The sequence below is a fragment of the Camelus dromedarius genome, chromosome 10 (assembly GCF_036321535.1).
Source record: "Camelus dromedarius isolate mCamDro1 chromosome 10, mCamDro1.pat, whole genome shotgun sequence".
Classification (NCBI taxonomy): Eukaryota; Metazoa; Chordata; class Mammalia; order Artiodactyla; family Camelidae; genus Camelus; species Camelus dromedarius.
This window is the reverse complement of record NC_087445.1, coordinates 17,490,209-17,511,175: the sequence shown is the minus strand read 5'-3', so window position 1 is coordinate 17,511,175 and position 20,967 is coordinate 17,490,209. Positions and strand designations below refer to the sequence as shown.

The window sequence follows — 20,967 nt, the reverse complement described above, 5'->3', positions numbered from 1 at the left end:
ATTCTTAATAAGTGAAAAAAAAAAGTAAAAAAAAAATTTCTATATGCACGATCAGAATATTTTAAGTTCCTTTACAAGAAAAATAATTTTGAATCTTCTGAGATTTCTCACAATTCAGTTACTCAACTATAAGTTGAAATGGGTTTAATGTCTGAGTTACAAGAAGAATTAATCCCAAGCTCAGTGTTCTGAATTCTAGAGAGAATTCCTCCTGTTTCTTCTGAATTTAACACAGAAAGAAAAACAAACAAAAGGACTCCAACTTAGTCGTGCCTGGGGTAATAGTCAACATTCATTTATCATCTGCAAAATTATTCCATTTCTATGCTGTGCTAGGTATTCCTTTATTCAAGGAATGTGATTGAGTAAGTATGATGGTAGGCCTTCGAGAAAGGATGGTGAGCGGTACAGATACGGAGGCTGCTTCCAGAGGATTTATTATCTAACATACTTGGGGTATGGTAGGAAAGTGAGAAGAAATTCTGTTTAACTGAGAAAAGAAGCATACCAAAGTTGAAAAGAAACACAGGGCCAAAATTCCTTTTGGTTTGATTCTTTTGGGGGCTGATCTAATCCTGCAAGCATACCTTACTTGTTGACTACTCTTTGTGTCCAGCCACTGCTCTCTTCTTCTGATTTACTATTTCCTTCAGTTTTTCTTCAGACATGACAAGTTTTTGGCCCATTACTTTGCTGTGTATCTCCCACCTTGCTGCAAGATGTGTCAGACTGTCTATTAACTATCATAGCTAACTGACCTGGTCAAAGGATCCCCTTATAATCAGGAGAACCCCTTCTCGTCCCTCTATGTAGACTCCTGGTTCTTGGTACTAAGTATGTGATCCCAGTGGTCTTCTTCAGACTCATATTGTTTTCCTTAAATAAAACTGGAGCTGAGGATCCTGAACCTTGAAAGTTAAAATATGCCTGCGAATTGTTGTATCTTTTACATCTATTTTATGAAAATTTAAATGGATTCTATGCATCCAAAATGTTGCAATCCTAAAATGTGTTTAGAAAGAGCAGTTAATAAAGCCCATTTTTGTGGCCAAATCTCAGATGTTTAATACATGTCTTTGAAGTTCTTTCACAAAGCTTAGACACATTTCCTTGTTAGTGATCAAGCTAGAAGGGGTCTGAAAACAAAATGGGCCTAGAACTGGGGTAAGAAGTCTTGGTGAAATCCAGGCATTGATTAGTAAGTATCAGTGAAATATTTCACAGAACTGGTCATAAGGGCTTCATTTCCGGAGAGGGGGTGACGGAACTGGATAGGGGGCAGAGTCGGAGGAAGTGGATAAGCTGATTCTGTTACAGGAAAGTGCACATGCCCTCAGCCAAGACCTCTTTTAATTGGCAACTGGTCTGCTTGGGATTGAATCAGCATCTCATCAAGTAAAGGCAGACCATCATAGATGGGCCATCTGCTCCATTTCCTCCGCAGTGGCACTTGCTCAGTTCTTACCTTTAGAACCTGCTCCTTTTGATGAGATAAACAATATGCTTGAAGCACCAGAGATGCTGTGCAGCTTAGCAGAGAAACGATGTATTATGAAATGTCATCCTGTGCAGCCATCTGCGGAGAATCACATTTGACCATCCTTGGGGACTGTTGCATTTATCCCAGAGTTCTGATTCCATCCATTGAAAACTGTCCATTTTTTATTGGTTTAAAGATAGCATACTCCACTGCCCCTTTTCTTAGGAAGAGAAAAGTTTTTCTATTATACAGTGATTCACGGATAGAAGAGTTACTAGAGATGAATTATTTAATGGGAATACGATATAAAAAGTGATAATGTCTCGTACTCTAACAAGAGTTAGTTGTAAATCTGTTTCCTGCCTCCTGTGAATTATTCAGAAATATGAACTACCCCATCTCAAGGTAGCTAGAAATTGAGGCAGTATAAGTAAATAAGTCATAAAAAGAACTATACTTAAATATTGTTATTAACACATGATTTAAAACATCTAAAAATTTATACAAATGATGTAATGAAACAAAGATAATATTTAACACTGATAATAAATATATCATGCCATTTTAACCCACTTGTGTATGTATATATTTTTAAAACAGGTATTTTCTCACATAGCCATAATACTGTCATTGTACCAAAAAAAAAATTAAGTATAATTCCCTAATAACTTAGACTGCCTAGCCCATGTTAAAATTTCTTTACTGGTATAAAACATAGATTTTTAGAGTTGATTTCCTCAAGAAAAGTCTACTCATTGTATATGGTTGGTATGGCTCTTAGGCATCTTCTTAAATATTAGTCTGAAATAGTTTCCTTCTTTTTTCTCACATGCCATTGACTTGTTGAAATTTTCCCACTTGTCTTGTACAATCTCCTATATTCTGGATTTGTTTCTAGTGGCATTATTTTACTTGCTCCTACATGTTCCACATTATTGCAGAATATAGGTACAAAGGCATGATTGAATCACATCACATTTTCCCCCTGCACCTCATAGATAATGCTATGTACTTCAAATGCACATCTGGAGGCATGTGGTAGCCAGTTTTCTAATGTTTGGTAATGCTTAATGATTATTGGTCACTTCACCTTTTCTCTTAATAGTTTTACTGTGCATTCATGGCAGTTGTTGGAAAATGTTTTTTCGGTAGGCCTGGCAAAATGGTGAGTTTCTAATTCTAACATTCCTCATGCATTTGATAGCTATAATTATTCTGCATAAAAAACTGCCAGTCATCTGCTCAGTCAAGAGGGTATGAGCTACAGTAGACTTGGTTTCAACCTTTTCCCAAAGAACTTCCTTTTTTAGGGGAATGGGAATTAGAGATCATAGTCTGGGTTCTACAGTTGCTCATTGCTACTAACTTGTCACTGCTTTCAGGTCTTTTCAGTAGATAGAACCTGTCAATACATATTCTTTAAATGACAGAAATGAACTAAATTTACACTAATATTTCTAATTCAATTTTAAGATGTAAGGTTTTTTATTTCTGGGAATTTTTTCTCTCAAACTGAAAATTCTTTTTCCTCACTGATATTAAAACAGTTACCCAATTTATCCTACAACATATCTATAATAGTTTAAATATATAAAAACTAATATTAGTACTAAAATTAAGTCTACAGAATATAGTTCAAAATCTCCACTTAAGATCTCTCACACACACATCTTAATTTCTTTTTCTGCGCTCTCTTCATATCTTTTGTTAGTTTTTGTGTTAAGAACTTGATCGTTTTCTTCTCAATGAAGAGGAGTGTTTTAAAAACTAGGGATATCAAAACTACAGGTTGCAAACATCATTCTCAGTTTATCATCAATCATTTTTTGGAGTGAACATAACCTCAAAATCTTATTGTCTTTATAATAAAATAAGAGAGGAAGCTTAGAATTGGATCACTTGGCCCTTTGTTCTCTTATCTCCTCCCAGTTCAAAATATTTCCCTCTCTCTTATATCTGCAATTGAGCTCAGCACATTCAAGCCTCGGCACAATCTTCTTTGTAGTTTTAGCCTTTTCCTGGAAAATTGCCTTAGTCTGCCTATCATAACCATTTGGCATCCTGACATTAAGCCTCATTGCCTGGGCATACAGAATATCTTTGCCATTTTTGTACTGTGCCATGTTGTGGGGTTGGTTCTTGCCTTACTTCTCACAGAAGGTCCAGCAGGTTTTAGGAACATTTACCAGGTTTATTGGAGCACTATGATTATGGGGGGAAAAGTTCATTTATTTTCTACTTTGTATATGTTTCATAATGCAATGTTTTGTTTTTAATTTTTATGGAGTTAAATTTATCAAGTTGCTCCTGTATTGCTTCTAGATTTTGAGTGAGAGGAAAGTTTCATCTACCTTTGGCTTATGAAGGAATGCATTCATGTTTTTTCCTACTATGTATATGGTTTCTTATTCTGATCCACATAATATTCATACAGGTGTATAGTGTGAAGAACAGATTCAGTTTTATCTTTTTCCATATGGCTCCTCAGTTGGCACAACAATGTTTATTAAAAAAATCTATTTTAGACCTTCACTTCGGGGTGGAATGGACTAGCTTATGCCTTGATAAGACAAAATAAAAACAGTAGAATAAAAATGATAGTAATAACATACAGAATGAGTTGTTTATAGGTACTGCTGATCTATCATGTCCTTCAGGACTTGACGGGCCCAGTTACTGGAGAGCAGGGTGGTGCATTGAGCTGAACCAGATTTTCATTGTTGTCCTTACCCTTGAGGAATTTGATGATGTATAAGTGCCCAGGGCTGAGAGGCCAGAAAGCCAAGCATAAAGTAGGCTAAAAGACTGAGATCCTGAGCCCGCAATTTAATGAATTTTGACAAATGTATCCTGTCTTGTAACCAACACTCAGACAAGATTTCGAAAATTTCATCACCCTAGAAAATTCTTTTGTGCTTCTTTCCAGTCAGTACTCTGCAGAAAGCAGCTACTGTTAGGATTTCTTTCACCATAGATTAGTTTTGCCTGTTCTTGAACTTCTTATAATAGAATCATAAAACATTTACTCATTTATGTCTTATTTTATTAAACATAATATTTTGGATATCCATATTATCATTTGGATCAGTATCTGTTTAGGTTTTAGATTGGCTAGCTTATTTTAAGGGAATGTAACTATTCCAAACTATAACCCAGTTTCTTGGGTCGTTGGATACCTTAAATCCCTGTCTTACTTGTTTACCTCCCTTCTGGGGTTAGATTTTTCTTCTCTTTGTGTCTCCACTGGACCTATGTATACCTCTCCTGTGATACCAGTACTCTTTGTAGGCAGAGAGTATGTCTTAACCATCCTTTCTCTCCAGGTTTAGCACAGTTTTATTATATGGTAGGTGGCCAGTATACGAAAGACTTGACTAGGGTTCTGCTTTTAGTGGATTGATCACCCATGACTATAGTGCTGCCACTCCACAGTTGACCCCTTTGAACTACCCCTCCTCCCTTGCCTTGAACAAACACTCAAATTTGTTGTCTTGGCTTGATCTTTTAGATAACTGGCCAATATTGTAAGTGACACCTAAACACTGAGTCAGATAAATAAGAATGAAGACTAACTAGCATACTGCTTGGCATGTAAGTGGATAGACAATAGTGGGAAACTCAAGCTCAGTCCTTCCTGGGCCAGTCATTGAAGCCACAGAGGTCCCACTGTGCCCTGAAGCTGAGCCTGTTCAAACTATAAAATTATTCTTACTGTGCCATAATTACAACAGATTTGTTTTCTTTTACTTGGGTTTGTCAGTAAAATTTTTTCTCATACTATTTTGTATTTTCTATCTCCACCGGAAGTAAGTACCTTGCAGCAAAGACCTGTATCTTCCAGTACTTCTTTCACTTGCTGTTGGACCAAGATACAGTCTTAGACACACTGGACACTCAAACGTAGAGAAAGAGGTGGTAATGAGTGCAGAATAGAGAAGTGAAGAGGTATAATCCTTGAGGTGCTTGATAGTATACAATGTCACATAAAAGCTTATAATACACTCTTGATAGCAAAGCAAAAGGAGCAGAGATAAAAATCAAAGAGAACATCTGGATAAAAAGTGAGAGGAAGCAACAGAAGAGAAACTTAGTCATAAGAATGTTCAGTAACTGAATTGTCAAGCTCAAGGGAAAGGTTTAGAACAATATGATAGGCTCCACTTAGAGGGAAGTTAGTTTTCTTTAGCAAATGGATTTGGTAATTGGAATTTTTGTTCCTTCTTCTCCTCTGGGAGCGTGTGGATGAGAGTTAATTAATGTGGTAAAATCGTGCCATATCTTTGAAATTTGTAACTTGTTAAAGACCTGAACTGCACCACATCTGTGTGATTTGGGTGATGGTACGGGAATGGGTAAAGAAGACCCAGACCTACTAGATCGGTTCCCTCGGAGGTTTCAGGCCCCAGACTTAAGATTATATAACCGGAGAAAAAATAAAATGGAGAAAGACAAATACTACAGATTTATAACAGATGATTGCAAGCCTAATTGCATAGTTTTGTGCATAAACCTTACCTGCTATGCTACTGGGACAACTTTCAAATTTGCATACTCGAGATGAATTCCAGTCTCTAAGTCTCCATCCACTTCATTATCTTTTCTTATCTCTCATGTTTTCAGGAGTTGTTCAAGTAACCGTTGCTGAGTAATAGACTATCCCAAACTTAGTAGTGTAAAACAACTATTTTACAATGTTTACAAATTTGTTGGGTTAGAAATTCAGACAAGAAATTCAGACTACAGGAATGGCTTGTCTCTGTTTTGTAATATCTCAAGCTTCACATTGTTGAGAGTGAGCAGAATGGTGGGGACAAGTATCTGGAGGTTTCCTTACATGTCTGAAATGTCTGAGTTGGGGTGACTCAAAGCTGGGCTCCTCTGGGACTGTCTCTAGAGCTTCTCTGAGCATTGTGGCTGGGTGCCGAGAAGGATATTCTTGAGACCAAGCATTCTGAAAGAGCCAAGCAGGTTATATGGTCTTATGGACCAAACCCACAAGTCTCATGTCTTCACTTTTCCTATAGTCTTATCTTCAGAGCAGCCGTAAGGACCCCAAGACTCTAGGGGAGGGAGAGAACATAGAACACACCTCTAGATAAGACAGGTGCCAAATAATTTTCAGCCATGAAAAAATGGCCAGCCCATGTGTACATTAAAAAACAAACTAAAGATGGTATTTTTATTAAGTAACACTTTCCGTACTTGCTCAGAGGAATGATTATGCATTGTTTCTGACCCTTTGACTATTACTAGTAATAAGTCCTGGCTAATAGGGTTCTAGGTTAGAATCTGCTGGCAAGATACCTACATGATATTTGAAAGAGAGAAGAGAGGTCATTTTTATTAGCTGGCAGCGGCGGCACATGGCAAGATCTCTGCTTCAGTGCTGTAGTCAGCCAAGTTCATTAGTGACAATTTCCTTAATCGTGTAGAATATTCTAATTTCCTAAAACCCAGCAGTCTTTTCTCCTGTCTTTTTCCCCCAGCCCTTCCATCAGTTCTGCAAGCACTGTCCCTCTGCTGAATTCCTTCTTTGAAAGGCCTGGAGAAATTCCCCTGCTTTTACAACTGACCATTTAAACTATGTTATTTGTTTATATATTTATATTTACATTGGATCAGGGACTTCTTTCAGCTATCATGTTCCAGTAGTCAGACATATTCCATTTGGAGATTGGCAAAAATTATCTTTATTAAATCATAATAGTTAATTTAATTACTCAATTTATATTGATGGTCTCCAAATAATTTAAATAGTTAGATAATTTCTACAATCAAATTACTAATTTGAGTCAGAGATAATTTTTAGGAAGAAAAGGAATAAAAAAGAATATTATGACAATACCCCATTTAAGGGTAAAATGCCATGAATACAAAGAAAGCCTAAATAATAAACCCCTAAGGAATATGATCTATACTGACTAAACTATACTAAATTCTCATAGAATTCTGATACTTGAAAAGACATTCGAAATAGTAAAGAAGAAAATGTGTTTAAATGTAGCTTGCTTTGTCTTTTTTTGGTGTTCTCTTCCAGTTGAATTTTTATCAGTGTGTGTCTATATTTCACTTAGAAGCATACACATCTATGCCACTTCTTACCTATATTTATGGAACAGAAAGTGATAATGAGATGTTTTATGTACTTAGTCAATAAATATATATTGAATGTGATATAATATACAAGGATACTACTAATTCTGTGGGAGTCAAAGGTAGAAACAAGACTGGCTTTACTTTTAAAAATCACACTATTCCAGTAATTTCCAAGAGAATAAAAACAGATTTTTAAAAGGTTATAGTCAAGCTTGAATTTAACTGAGAGTTGGGTAGTGCAAAAGATAATTTGGGGCAAAATTTCCATGATTTCTGACTACTTAGAGGAGATTACAAAAAGCAATACATCAGTCTTAATCGTCTCTATCTAGACCACCAGAGAGTCAGACTGTTAAACAATTTTTAACTTGGGGTTTGCCAGGCAAATATCCCTTTGCTATTTTGAGAAAGTTGTAGCTAAATTTAGGAATCCAACTTTGATAAACATTATGCCATAAACCCTTTGTACTTTGATGTCAGCCTATAGACAAATCTGCAACCAGAGCTAGAAAGTGTGTATGCACGTGTGCAAGCATGTGCATACGTGCGTGTGCATGAGTGATACCTGTTAGTGTGTTGACTGTGCTGCATCACCCTGCTCCACTGGTGAGAACATAGGGTTTATTGTTGGATTGTGTGTCATGTGCACCACTTGGAAGCTCATTGCCTCTTGACCACATCATAATCCTTGCTAATTACCTTACTAATGAATATTTTTAATCACTGAGGGAATTGAACAAAGATTGTTATAAGATAGGAAAATTCTACATTGCTCAAGAACAAATTCCAAATTCATGCTTGGGGATTGGTAGAATGATATTTGCCTTATAGGATAATGTTAACAAATGTGATTTCCTGGAGCAACATGTCTATATCCAATAATATTCTGTCATGCATTCTGGGTAAAATATGACTTGCATGCATCTGTGGAGGCTTCAAGGAGCCTAGAGACTTACAAAGAGGTATATAATGAATATAATAGGGAGTCCTGATAAGTCTCTATAAAGTAGATTGGGAGCACAAAGCAAGGACTACCATGGCTGTAGATTCAGGAAAGCCTTTGGCAAAGGATGAACTCAAAGACTCAATCTCATTCACAAGTGCCAAAGAAATGAGAGAAAATTCGTGTGTGTGTGTGTGTGTGTGTAATTTTGTGTTAATTAAACTTGAAAATAAGACAAGGAACTTAGGTGCCCAGATGTGCGCTAAGGAATTCCCAAAAATATAGCTGAATTGAGCATTTCATCTTGGTTACTGTATACTTTTATAAGTCTTTAAAGTCTGAGATTGGGAACAAAAAAATTCATATCCAAAAACTTGAACGTTTATATTTTCAGAAGTGATCTCTCCAGATGAGCTGCACTAACTAGACTCATACAAGAGTGATGAGCAAACCAGAGTATACATAAACTTATAAAGAGAAATTTAACTTTCAAGCAGATTGGTTTATTTGTGTCAGCTGATGCACTCAGTGTGAAAAAGCTATGTAGGAAGGCAACCTATAATCAGAAGACTTCTGAGTAAGCTGGAAAAGGAACAAGAATAAGTGGTATTATGCAAATAACTGGAGTCTTAAGGTGATGATGTCTTCTGGTTCACAGGCAATACAGATGGATTGAAAATACCCAGTGAGGCTGGCTGGCCCTTTAGGGTGTGCTCTTCCCTGAAGGAAGCCAAGGACGTGTTTATAAATGTTCCCCTTCATGTTCTCTTTCTGGGCACTGTACAGATTATTTTCCTTTCTAGTTCAGGCAAATGCTAGAAGGAAGGCTAGCAAACCTAAGATATTTTTAATGAGTTTAGTACAAATGAGAGAGAGAGGAGAGGCAGGAGATCCCTAAGGCTGGAGCTAAGTTAAGCTTGAGGAATGTAAGGAAATTATAACTTAGCAATTTTGGCCTGAAGGAAGAATGGTGAATCTAGTCTCTAGGGACAGGCATCAGGGATGCTAGAATTGCTTAGAGCTGAGGGCAACGTGGGCTTCAGATGGTAGGCAGCTATGATGTTAGTAATTTTGACCTGAAGCCGAAGAGATGGATGTGAGGAAAAAGTCTTTTTCTGCCAGAAAGCAAATGGGAAGCTTCAGGGTTAAAGGAAGATGAAAGGATGGCGTAATAGCCTGGGTCAGAAAGAAAGACATACTTAACAGAAAACTGAGTAGGTAAACATCTGTGAGGTTTTGATAAAGCTGATAAAGCTGCTTTTAATTGTGAACAATCAGGACTATTTCTAAAAGTCCTTAATTTCTAATAGTCTATGCATTACCTCCCTCAAGAAAGAAACAAACTTGGACAGGAACTGAAAAGTCAAAGGCTGAACATCCTAGGAATGACCAATAGTCTAGTACACCCAAGTCTGAAATTCACAAGCGGTGTTACCCAGTGTGGAGATCCCTCTGTGCTGAGCCAAGGGGAGACAGCTGCATGCAGTTCTGCCTGCCCATTTGAAAACTACTTTTTTTGTTTAATATGGTCCTGTGGGACTTGTGAATGCTGAGCCCTGCTGGCTATCAGAGCTAGATGACTTGAGGGCCTATCCCTTGGATATAAGCCACAAAAGCTGGGGTGCTACATGTGTGGACAATCTCCTTCCAGGGAGAAGCTGGAGCGTTGGTTCTATTGTTGGAGTGAGCCAGAAGGAGAATTGGAATGGATATTTATGGTGTTCCAGAGACGCAATCATCACGTCCCTATTTCTGCAAAGTGAGTGAGTACGTTTTTTTTTTAACCCGTTTCCAGAAACTATTGTTTCTGTTAAAAGGATCAGATTTGGTCATGGTTCCTGTCGCAGCAACATGTGGAACTCTTGCCTGACACCAGCCACATTGGGACACCCAGATGTGGGGGATGAGCTACAGCATCAGGAAAACAATATGAGGACCAATTAGTGGCAGGTAGTCTTCAGCGCATGTTGAGAGAAGTGAGGGCTTCCTAGAGACATAATTATTAAAGCTAGCACTTAAATTTAACTCTGAGCCAGTTTCATAAAGACACTGTGAATAAGTACTGTGATAAAAGAAAACACTTTTTCAGCCCAGACTGGTATGAATAAACACAGCGTGGGGCCCACGAAAGAAGTTTAGCAGAGTTTGAATGTTGCAAGGAGAGGAAACCAGGCTGGATTAGAACTAAGACTACTTTTAACACCCTGGCAAAGGATTTGATTAACCTTTAGTAGACAGAGCTGAATGTGTATTCTAGACCTCTCACCCTAATAATTGCAGGTGAGTATGCTCAAGTTAGCTGTGCAATAAATTGTGTATAGTGTTCATTCCATGGAAGTAATATTTTAAAGAAATTCCTTCATTTTCAGAAAGTCTTAGTTATAGACAACAACAGGCACAAAAAAACCAATAATCACCTCTGGTATTGATGTAGATGGGAATTGGATTTGAGCAAACTTGACTGATGGTGGAAATCAAGGATCTGGATCTCAGTGGGATAAACTAGATGGGCTCTAACAGCCACTCAGCTCACTTCTTTCTCAGTTGATACACATTAGAAACACAGAGCTACCAAACACAGCAATTGTCCCAGCACCAAAGCTGGGTTCCTGTGAAGGTAGATGGAATGACTAGCATAGATCAGGGTGTGGGTCAAGAGAGTGGATTGCAGGTTGAGTCTGTCATATTGGGCAGATACAGTGAAGGCTGTACTGGCTTTCAGATGTGTTTCCAGGGCTCTCTCAGGACACTAATGGATATATTGATGCTTCATCCCTGAAACATCAGCTCTGAAACTGTTTTCAGATCTCACTTGGTCTGAGCAGGCATTCCCAATCGGCTGCTGGATTTGGCTCTTGTTGGCTCTGTGTCTTGTTCAAGAAGCTGGCAAGTGGCCACTGTCATTAGGTTCTAAAAAAGTTGTTAGTTCCAGACTTCACTTCTTGGGTGGGTGTGGGATATGGACCCAGGTGATCATTTAAAAATCCTCAGATTTTATAGCTGTGCAGAGCTAGGTTTGAAAGCAGATGTGAGCATTTTGTAAAAACTGCCGTATGATGGCCACTGGTAGAGTGGGATAAGTGGTTGGGAACTGATATACTTGTGCAATCTGGGGCTTAAAGCCTCACTGTTTATTATTCACTGTACTCTATAAAAGCTTTTGTTGTCAAATCATTTAAATTACTTTTTCCTCCCAAAGGCTTCTGATTAACTCACCAACTATGGAGGATAGTACAGCCGAAACAGGTTAACAGACTGCCCAGGGTTATGTGGCCAGGCGGTGAGGACAGAGCTGGTATGAAAACAGAAATCCCTGGGGTCCTCTCTCAGCCCATGGAGTCCCTGTGCTGTTGAGAGTCACCACACTGCTCCCTCCAGTGACGTTTGTGATTCTTAAAGTGACTCTCGCCACAGGCAGTTCACAGATCATCTATTTCATGTCCACAACTATAAATAATCTCTTGGCAAAATATATTTGAGCTGCAGAGTAAGTAGTAGAGTTAAATGTGCCTTCATTTGACTCTTGAGTCTGGTAAAAACTGATTTTCTTAAGCCTCCCCTGGACTCAGTGTACAACTTCTCTGGAGGCCTGTCAACCTCTAGAATATTCAAGGAAAGATGGTTGTATCTGAGTGAAAGTATGTTCATTTCTGGCCTTGGCTGATGAGAATCATTGTCTGAGAAATGTAAGCATGAAACAGGAGAGTGAGCATGAAACAGGACAACGGCCCATATCTCTTTGTTATCTGACAACCCAGCTGTGTACACTGATAGGCCGTTTGACTTACTTTTTTTTTTAATCAGTAAGGCTACTGAAAAATATCAGAAAAGGTTTTTTATTCCTCTTAGCTGTTATCAAAATTTGGAATATAAAGTTACATGGAGATTTTTGAAATCACTTCATTGATGAATTTTAAGATCTGTCTGTTTCTGTGGAGTGAGGAGATGAAGGCTGCTTTTGACTTTTATCATTGCTGTGGACTGTTACTGTTATGTTCTCATATCTGAATAGTCAAGAGGCAGTATTACCCTGAAAACTGGGAGTAGGTCAAGTTCAGGCCAAATTTTTGAAATATTTATCCTTTGTTTTGGGAGCCTTCCTGATTCTTTTTCTTACCTCCTCTCCTTACTTCCTCATGCCTCTGGCCATTCTAACCCGACGTTTTTAAGTTGGACCTAAACATGTCTTTACCTAAAGCCCTTCTCCTATTCCAAAACTACTCTTCTGTGTTCCAAGCCTCTGCTGTAAAAGTACTCATTCCTCTGGGGATATCTCAACTGGCGTTTAGGAGGGAAGTAATTTAAGGCAGCCAGTGCACTCTCTATAAAGACTTAATTGTGAAACTAATTCTGTTTAAGTTATTTACCTTTCAAAATGGGCTTGTTAACCAAAATGAATCTTGATTTGGTAGATTTTCACACCTGAGAAGAGGGAGTGAGCCATATTTAGGCAGTGTGTAGATGAGATTTCAAGGTGGTAGGATCCGTTCATCCTTGTTTTATCAGATGTACTTATACATGAGGTTAGATAACTGCAAATGCTAATCAAATTGTTTATAATTTTGTCATTACTGCCCTGTAGAAAATTGATCAATTCAAATAGATAATTTTGAGATGATATAGATGAAGACTGAATAAGAAGCATCTGACTTGTTGATCTGGTTCCCAACTCAGAGCCAATCAGGCATCTTATAAGGCAGATTCATTTGTTTGGACTTTAAGGTACTCATAAGTGTTCTCTGCCCTGATCGGTACCCTTCTCACCTTGCTCGTAAGTTCAAACTGTAGGTCGCTCTAGGTTATAAAATGAGTGGACATAACTTCTGTTGTTTAGCAGTGGTTTTCTCTCCCTCTCTACTGGTATGTGGCTGAGTTGGGGACATCAGTCACTTTGACTTAGATTTTATAGGAAAGAGATATAAAATAATCCTGGGCTATGATTTTCTCACAGCTGGGACAGGATGACAGCATACATTCAAAGGAGCTGGTTGAGAGCTGTCAACAATGGGAGATGGAAGAAAGGAAGTCTGATGGCACATTTCACTCCTATCATATTTCCCCCACAGGGACATGCAGATTTGGTCTTAGGTAAAATGGGGAAATTTTGGTGTCTAGTACTTAGGATTTCAGTTCATTGTTCACATTTCCTTTGAGTTTCTGGGGTAGCTTAATAAAGAAAAAGAGCAGTTTGGTTTCCAGGAACTTGAGAAAATCTATTATGTTTGTGAAGCCAACAAGCCTCCTGGGAGACAGGCATGATATCTTAAGAGTATTTAAAAGCTATACATGTTGAATAAAGAACACTTCTGAAACTTGTCTTATGGAAATATTTCAGCCTCCAGATAATATTTCACCTTTGAGAGGGTGTGGTAAGAAGGAAGATATTTACAAGAGAGACATGGAGAGCCAGACTTTCACTTTGCCTGGAACATGTATATCCTAGCAAGTCTCCACTCATGCTCTCCTTGTGAGCTCGAAGTACCTTCTAATGTTCAACCCTTACCCATAAGGAATAGGTGTTCCTTAGTATCTTGGCAGTAGTTGTATAGTTTGTATTTTACCTTAAAGCAGTGGTAACAAGTCCGATGAACACCAGAATGGCTTAGACCTTAGTCATGTACTCCAGGGAAGTAAAAGTCATCTGAGGTGATCATGACTTAATGCTGTTGAGTAAATGAAGAAAATCAAAGACCTGAAATTTCTTGAGGCTAGATGGCAGAGATGTTGATGTTGCCCAATTCTGAACAAAACGGGAAATAACTTTGGCTGGTACAGATTTGAATTCAAACCCCAGCTACTTTCAGGTTGTAGTGTAGAATAGAGTTTCTAAAATAATTTGGCTGACCTACCCTCTGCTATAGCACAGATGGATCCAGGAAAACTAGCTTTGTTCCATAAGAAAAGCACTTGCATAACTTGAGGTTCCTGGAAAACTTGCTCACATCTGGTGGTCATGGGAAAAGTTTTGCAGATTTGCTTCACCAAAGGAGAAAGTACAGCCTCCTTCGCTGTAGTATCTCCCTCCCCCTGATCTGCAGGTCTTTCTGTGAACTGAATGGCCTTCTCTAGAGCAAGGACAGAAATAGTGAATTTGGGAGAAGGGGTATGATCAGAGTATAGAACACATGACAAATGATGTTTTCTTCCTTAGATCGCCCTCCCTCCTTGAAACACACAGATATAGACAGTTGTCACACATCTAAATTATACAGAGCACAGCTATAGATGACACAGAAAATATATTTGCTTCTCTTAGGAAATACTTGATAGAAATCATGTTAACGTCAATCTGAAAAATCCCAGAGTTCTTGTGACATCGTGGAAGTATCCCGTGGAGCTAGTAGAATTAGTAGTGTCCAGAGAGTTCTGCTGTGTGCTTTGAACTGCCTTCTGACACCTTCCTTTCTTTTCCTCACAGAGCCAGCACCAGTGCTAGGATCGTTAGAAGTGTTGCCATTACTTCCAGTTAATGAAAAAACCTCCCACTATTGTATTTGCTCACCCCCTTTTTTTTTTTTTTCAAGTTTTGAACCAAATCATATTTGCTAGCATCCAACTCAAGGAGAAACAGACTTTGTTTATAATTACATGTAACAATACATTTTGATGTCCCTTGTCCATTCCTAGACCTAAGTCAGTTGGCCTAATAATATTTTATAACATTTACCTTTCTTCATGACACTTGCAGTCTCTGAAGTTACCTACTTTTTTCACCTCCTTGATTATTGCTTTTATGTTCTAAAAGAATGCAAGCTTTGTGGAGGCAGAAAGCATGGCTGTCTTACTTGCCACCATATTCTAAGAACCTAGAACAGTCTTTGGTCCATAGTGGGCACAGAATAAAATTTGTTCAAATGAAAGAACGAAAGAAACAAAGCTAGAAAAATTGTCCTGCACTGAATAGATAAATGAATTAATAAATCCGATGCTACTATTTCTGTCCTAATCTGATTTGACTTGCCAGGAGCTCTTGAAATAATTTATCATTCCTTCCATAAGGAAGCACACACTGCCCTTGGATTCTATGATAAGACCTTGTTTTGTCTCCTCAGACTCTTCTGCCAGTGCTTCCTCTAACTGACCTTTAAATACTGAGCTCTCCTGAACTCTGTCCTGAGCCCTCTGTCTTAAATTCACTCTCTGTGAGAAATCCATTTCCTTGCCTTTAATTACCCGTATGTGCTGACGACTTCCAACTATATACAACCAGTCAGGATGTTTCCTATGGACTTCAGACTTGAATATGCAACTTCCTGCTTGATCTGCATTTGAATGTCTCACAGCTTTCCTAAAATTAACTTTTAAATCAAACGCTTAAACTATCATGCAGCCACTCTCATAACCAACGAGTGAATGAAACAATGAACAAACAAAACAGTAAATGAATTCCACCTTTCCCTGTCTTAATCAACTTTGTAAATGAGACCAGCTCCCACACAGTAGCTCATATCAGAAACCTAAGAATCACTCTTGAGTCATCCTTTCCTTAATTCACATAGCTACTTATCTGAATGTCCTATTGTTTCTACCACCAAAAAGTATCTGAAAATGTTCTTATCTTTCCTTTCTCTACTGCTGGTGGATTTCCTTCCACTCTTGCTTATTTTTTTAACCAAGAACATTTTTTAAAATTGAAGTATAGTTGACATACAACACTATATTAGTTTCACATGCACAACATAGTGATTTGTCATTTATATACATTATGAATTGATCACCATGGTAAGTCTGTAGCCATCTGTCACCATACAAAGTTATTAAAATATTTTCAGCTCTATTCTCCATGCTGTACATTACATCCCTAAGACTTATTTATTTTATAACTGGAAGTTTGTACCTCTTAATCCTCTATACGTATTTTGCCCAGCTTCCCACCCCTATTCCCTCTGGCGGCCACCACTTTGTTCTCTGAATCTGAATCTGTTTCTGTTTTGTTCTGTTTGTTTTGTTTCTAGATGCCACATACAAGTGAAATCATACAGTATTTGTCTTTCTCTCTCTGACTGAATAGATAAATGAGTGAATAAAACCAATGCTATTGTTTCTGTCCTAATCTGATTTGACTCTCCAGGAGCTCTTGAAATAATTCATCATTCCTTCCATAAGGAAGCACACACTGCCCTTGGATTCTGTGATAAGACGCTGTTTTGTCTTACCTTTTCTTTCTAAGTGCTCTTGACATAATATGTTCTAGGTCCATCCATGTTGTCATAAATGGCAAGATTTCATTCTTTTTATAACTGAGTAATATTTCTGTGGGACTGTGTGTGTATCATATCTTGTTTATCCATTCATCCATAGATGGACCCTTAGCTTGCTTTATCTTTTCAAAGTAGTGGTTGTGGGGTTTTTTTGTTTTTGTTTTTGTTTTTTTTTTTTTGATAAATACTCAGAAGTGGAATTGCTGATTTGAATAGTAATTCTTTTTTAAAATTTTGAAGGAAGCTCTGTACTGCTGTCCATAGTGACAGTACACATTCCCACTCACAGCACACAAGGGTTTCCTTTTCCCCACAACCTCAACAACACTTATTATTTGCTGTCTTTTTGATAACAGCCGTTCTGACAGGTGTGAGGTGATGTCTTACTATATTTTTGATTTGCATTTCCCTGATGATTTGTGATGTTGAGCATCTTTTCATTTGTCCATCGGCCATCTGTGTGTCTTCCTTGGAAAATGTCTAGTCAGGAATTTTGCCTATCTTTTAATCTGATTATTTGGGTTGTGTGAGTTATTTATTTTGGATATTAACCCATCATCAGATATGTAATTTGCAAATATCTTTTCCCATTGAGTAGGTCGCCTTTTCATTTTTTTGATGATTTCCTTCACTGTACAGGAGCTTTTTAGTTTGTTGTAGACCCATTTGCTTAATTTTGCTTTTGTTGCCCTTGGCTGAGGAGACATATCCAAAAAAATTACTAAGATCAGTGTCAAAGATGTACTGCCAATGTTTCCTTCTAGGAGTTGTATGGTTTTAGGTCTTACATTTAAGTCTTTGATCCATTTGGAGTTTATTTTCATATATGTTGTAAGAAAGTGATCCAGTTTCATTCTTCTGCTTGTAGCAGTTCATTTCCCCAACACCATTTATTGGACACTGTGTTTTCTCCACTGTATATTCTTGGCTCCTTTGTTATAAATTAATTGATCACATACATAATGGGTTTATTTCTGGGCTCTCCATTCTTTTCCATTGATTCATATATCCCTTGTGTCAGTACCATAAAGTTTTGATTGCTATAGCTTTGTAGTGTAGTTTGAAAATCAAACTGTATGGAGTGTGATACCTCTAGCTTTCTTCTTCTTTCTCAAGATTGCTTTGGCTATTTGGGATCTTTTGTAGTTCTGTATAAATTTTGGGATTATTTGCTCCAGTTCTTCCATCCATGAGCACAGTATAACTTTACATTAGTTTGTGTTTTGTAGGGCTGTTAGCATAACTTGTGCTAGCTTGAGCCCTTACAGTTTCTCCTATCCTGCTGATCCTACCCAGGACTGTACTGCGCAGTAAATTACGACTCTCTTGTGAAGAGCTTTGTAGTTAATAGCTATTGTTTAATAATCATTAGGACCAGGTGGACTCTGTGCTCTGTTAGTCTCCCCAAAATGATGAAAACCTTCACTGAAGTATTCTCAGTGCCCATGCAACCAGTTACCCATTCATGAATATTGACTTAGGAATGCACATCCTGATTCCAGCTGCTATTGCCATACTCTGGGTTAGCTATAAAACGGTCTCAGTGGTCCCTTGGCAGTCTGGAGTGCAGTTGTGAATGCTTCTGGATTGTTGTCCACCTGATCCCACCTTGTGAGTAAGTTACCCTATAATCTGATCCACTGATTATACGGAGTTGCCCACCTTGATTTGCAGTCTAAAGATGGCTTCTCAGTTCATTGGGCACTTTGTTCCCTCTGTCCTCCAGTAGTGTCATCTTCAATTTCTTTCATCAATGTCATAGTTTTCAAGGTACAAGTCATTCACCATCTTATTTAAATTTGTTCCTAGATATTTTCTTTTTGATGCAATTGTGAATGGGATTTTTTTGTTAATTTATCTTTTCTAATAATTTATTAGTCTGTAGAAATGCAAAAGGTTTCTGTATATTGATTATGTATTCTACAACTTCACTGAATTCCTCTCTCAATTGGAGTAGTTTTTGGTGATGTTGTTAGGGTTTTCTATACATACTACCGTTATCTGCAAATAGTGACAGGTTTACTTCTTTCCAATTTAGATGCCTTTGATTTCTTTTTCTTGTCTGATTGCTAGCAAGAACTTCCAATACTATGTTGAATAAAAGTGGTGAGAGTGGTCACCTTTGTCTTGTTCCTCATCTTAGAGGAAAAGCTGTCAGCTTTTCACCATTGAGTATTACATTAGCTGAGGGTTTGTCATATGTGGCTTTTATTATATTGAGATGTTTCCTCTATGCACACTTTGTTGAGAATTTTTATTATAAATGGATGTTGAATTTTTCAAATGATATGTCTGCATTGGTTGAGATGATCATATGATTTTTAATCCTTCATTTAACTAATGTAGTTCATCATGTTGATTAATTTGTTGATATTAAACCATCTTTCAGTCCCTGGAATAAATCCCATTTGATTGGTGTATAATCCTTTTAATGTATTGTTGAATTTAGCTTGCTAATATTTTGTTGAGGACTTCTACATCTGTATTCATAAGATGCTAGCCTGTAGTTTTCTGTTTTGTGTGTGATTTTTTTTTTTCCTTATTTTGCTCTCAGGGTAATGCTGGCCTCATAGAATGAGTCTGGAAGCATTCCTTCCTCTTCAGTTTTTTGGAAGAGTTTGAGAAGGATAGGTATTATCTCTATAAGTGTTTGATACAATTAACCTGTGAAGTCATCTGGTCCTGGACTTTTGATTGTTGGGCTTTTTTTTTTTTTTTGATTACTGATTTAACTTTATTACTAGTGATCAGTGTGTTCAGATTTTCTGTTTCTTCTTAATTCAGTCTTGGAAGATTTTATATTTCTAGGAATTTATCCATATCCTCTAGGTATCCAATTTGTTGGCATGTACTCTTTCATACTACTCTTTGATGATCCTTTGTAGTTCTTTGGTGTCAGTTGTAACTTCTTTTCATTTTTTATCTTATTTATTTGGACTCTCTTTTTTCTTTGTAAGTCTGGCTGAAAGTTTATCAATTTTGTTTTTCTTTTCAAAGAAGTTTTTGAATTTCATTGATATTTTCTTTTTTTCTATCTTTTGTTATTTGGTGACTTTTTTAGTGTTATGCTTGTATTATTTTCTCATTCTTGTTTATGTATCTGTCATAGATTTTTTATTTGTGGTTACTGTGAGGTTCATATATAGCAACCTGTGTATATAGCAGTTCATTTTAAGTGGATGGTTGCTTATGTTTCAACTGTAAAAGTACTGCATTTTCATACACCCCCATGTTTTATGTTTTTGACATCATATTTTACATTTAAAAATTGTATGTATCACTTAACTAATCATTTTAGATATGGATGGTTTTACTACTCTTGTCTGTTAACCTTCATACTACCTGTGTAGGGTTTGATATATGACCTTTACTACATGTTTGATTTCAGCAGTGAGATTTTTTTCTTTCATAGTTGTTTTGTTTCTGGTTATTGCTTTTTTTTTTTCATTTAAAGAAGTTATTATAACATTTTCTGTAGGGTCAATTTAGTAGTAATGAACTCCTTTAGCTTTTGCTTGTCTGGGAAACTCTCTCTCCTTCAAATCCAAGTGATAAACTTGCTAGATGGAGAATTCTTGTAAGTTTGTGTGTGTGTGTGTGTGTGTTTTCCTTTCAGTACTTCAAATATATCATGCCAGTCCTTTCTGGCTATAAAGTTTCTGCTGAAAAATCAGCTGATAATCTTATGGGGCTTCCCTTGTATGTAACAACAGGTTTACCTTGTTCTATTGCATTTCACACATACTGGGGCTTTTTTTTTTTTTTTTTTTTGTCTTTTTGTTGTTGTTGTTGTTGATTGGTTCTTTTATATATTTTCTTCCTTTTTGTTGAAATTCTCACTGTTTTCATTCATTCTTCTCCTGAGTTCAGTGAGTATCCTATGACAATTACTTTGAACTCATTATCCAATAAATTACCTACCTCCATTTCATTTAGTTCTTTTTCTGAGGTTTTGTTTTATTCTTTCATCTGGAGGGTATTCCTTTGTCTCCTCATTTTGCCGAATTGTTTGTTTCTGTGTATTAGTATATCAGCTACGTCTCCTGTTCATGAATCAGTGGCCTTAGGTAGATGATGTCCTTTTGGGCCCGGGGGTATAAGTCCCCCTGATCCATATGCTCCAGGGATATTCCCTGTGTGAGCTACGTGTGGCCACCTTGTGGATGGGCCACAGTTTCTGTAGGCTACTCTCCCTTTTGATAATGCTGTACCATCATAGTTCCTACTGTGAACCTGCAGTATTACAT

At 37.3% G+C, this 20,967-nt stretch overlaps 1 pseudogene; it reads right to left on the bottom strand.

The window, feature by feature from the left end:
* Nucleotides 1-3,364: 3,364 nt before the first annotated feature.
* On the bottom strand, nt 3,365-11,423 carry LOC116152546 (large ribosomal subunit protein eL42-like; annotated as a pseudogene).
* Between the last annotated feature and the right edge of the window lie 9,544 nt (nt 11,424-20,967).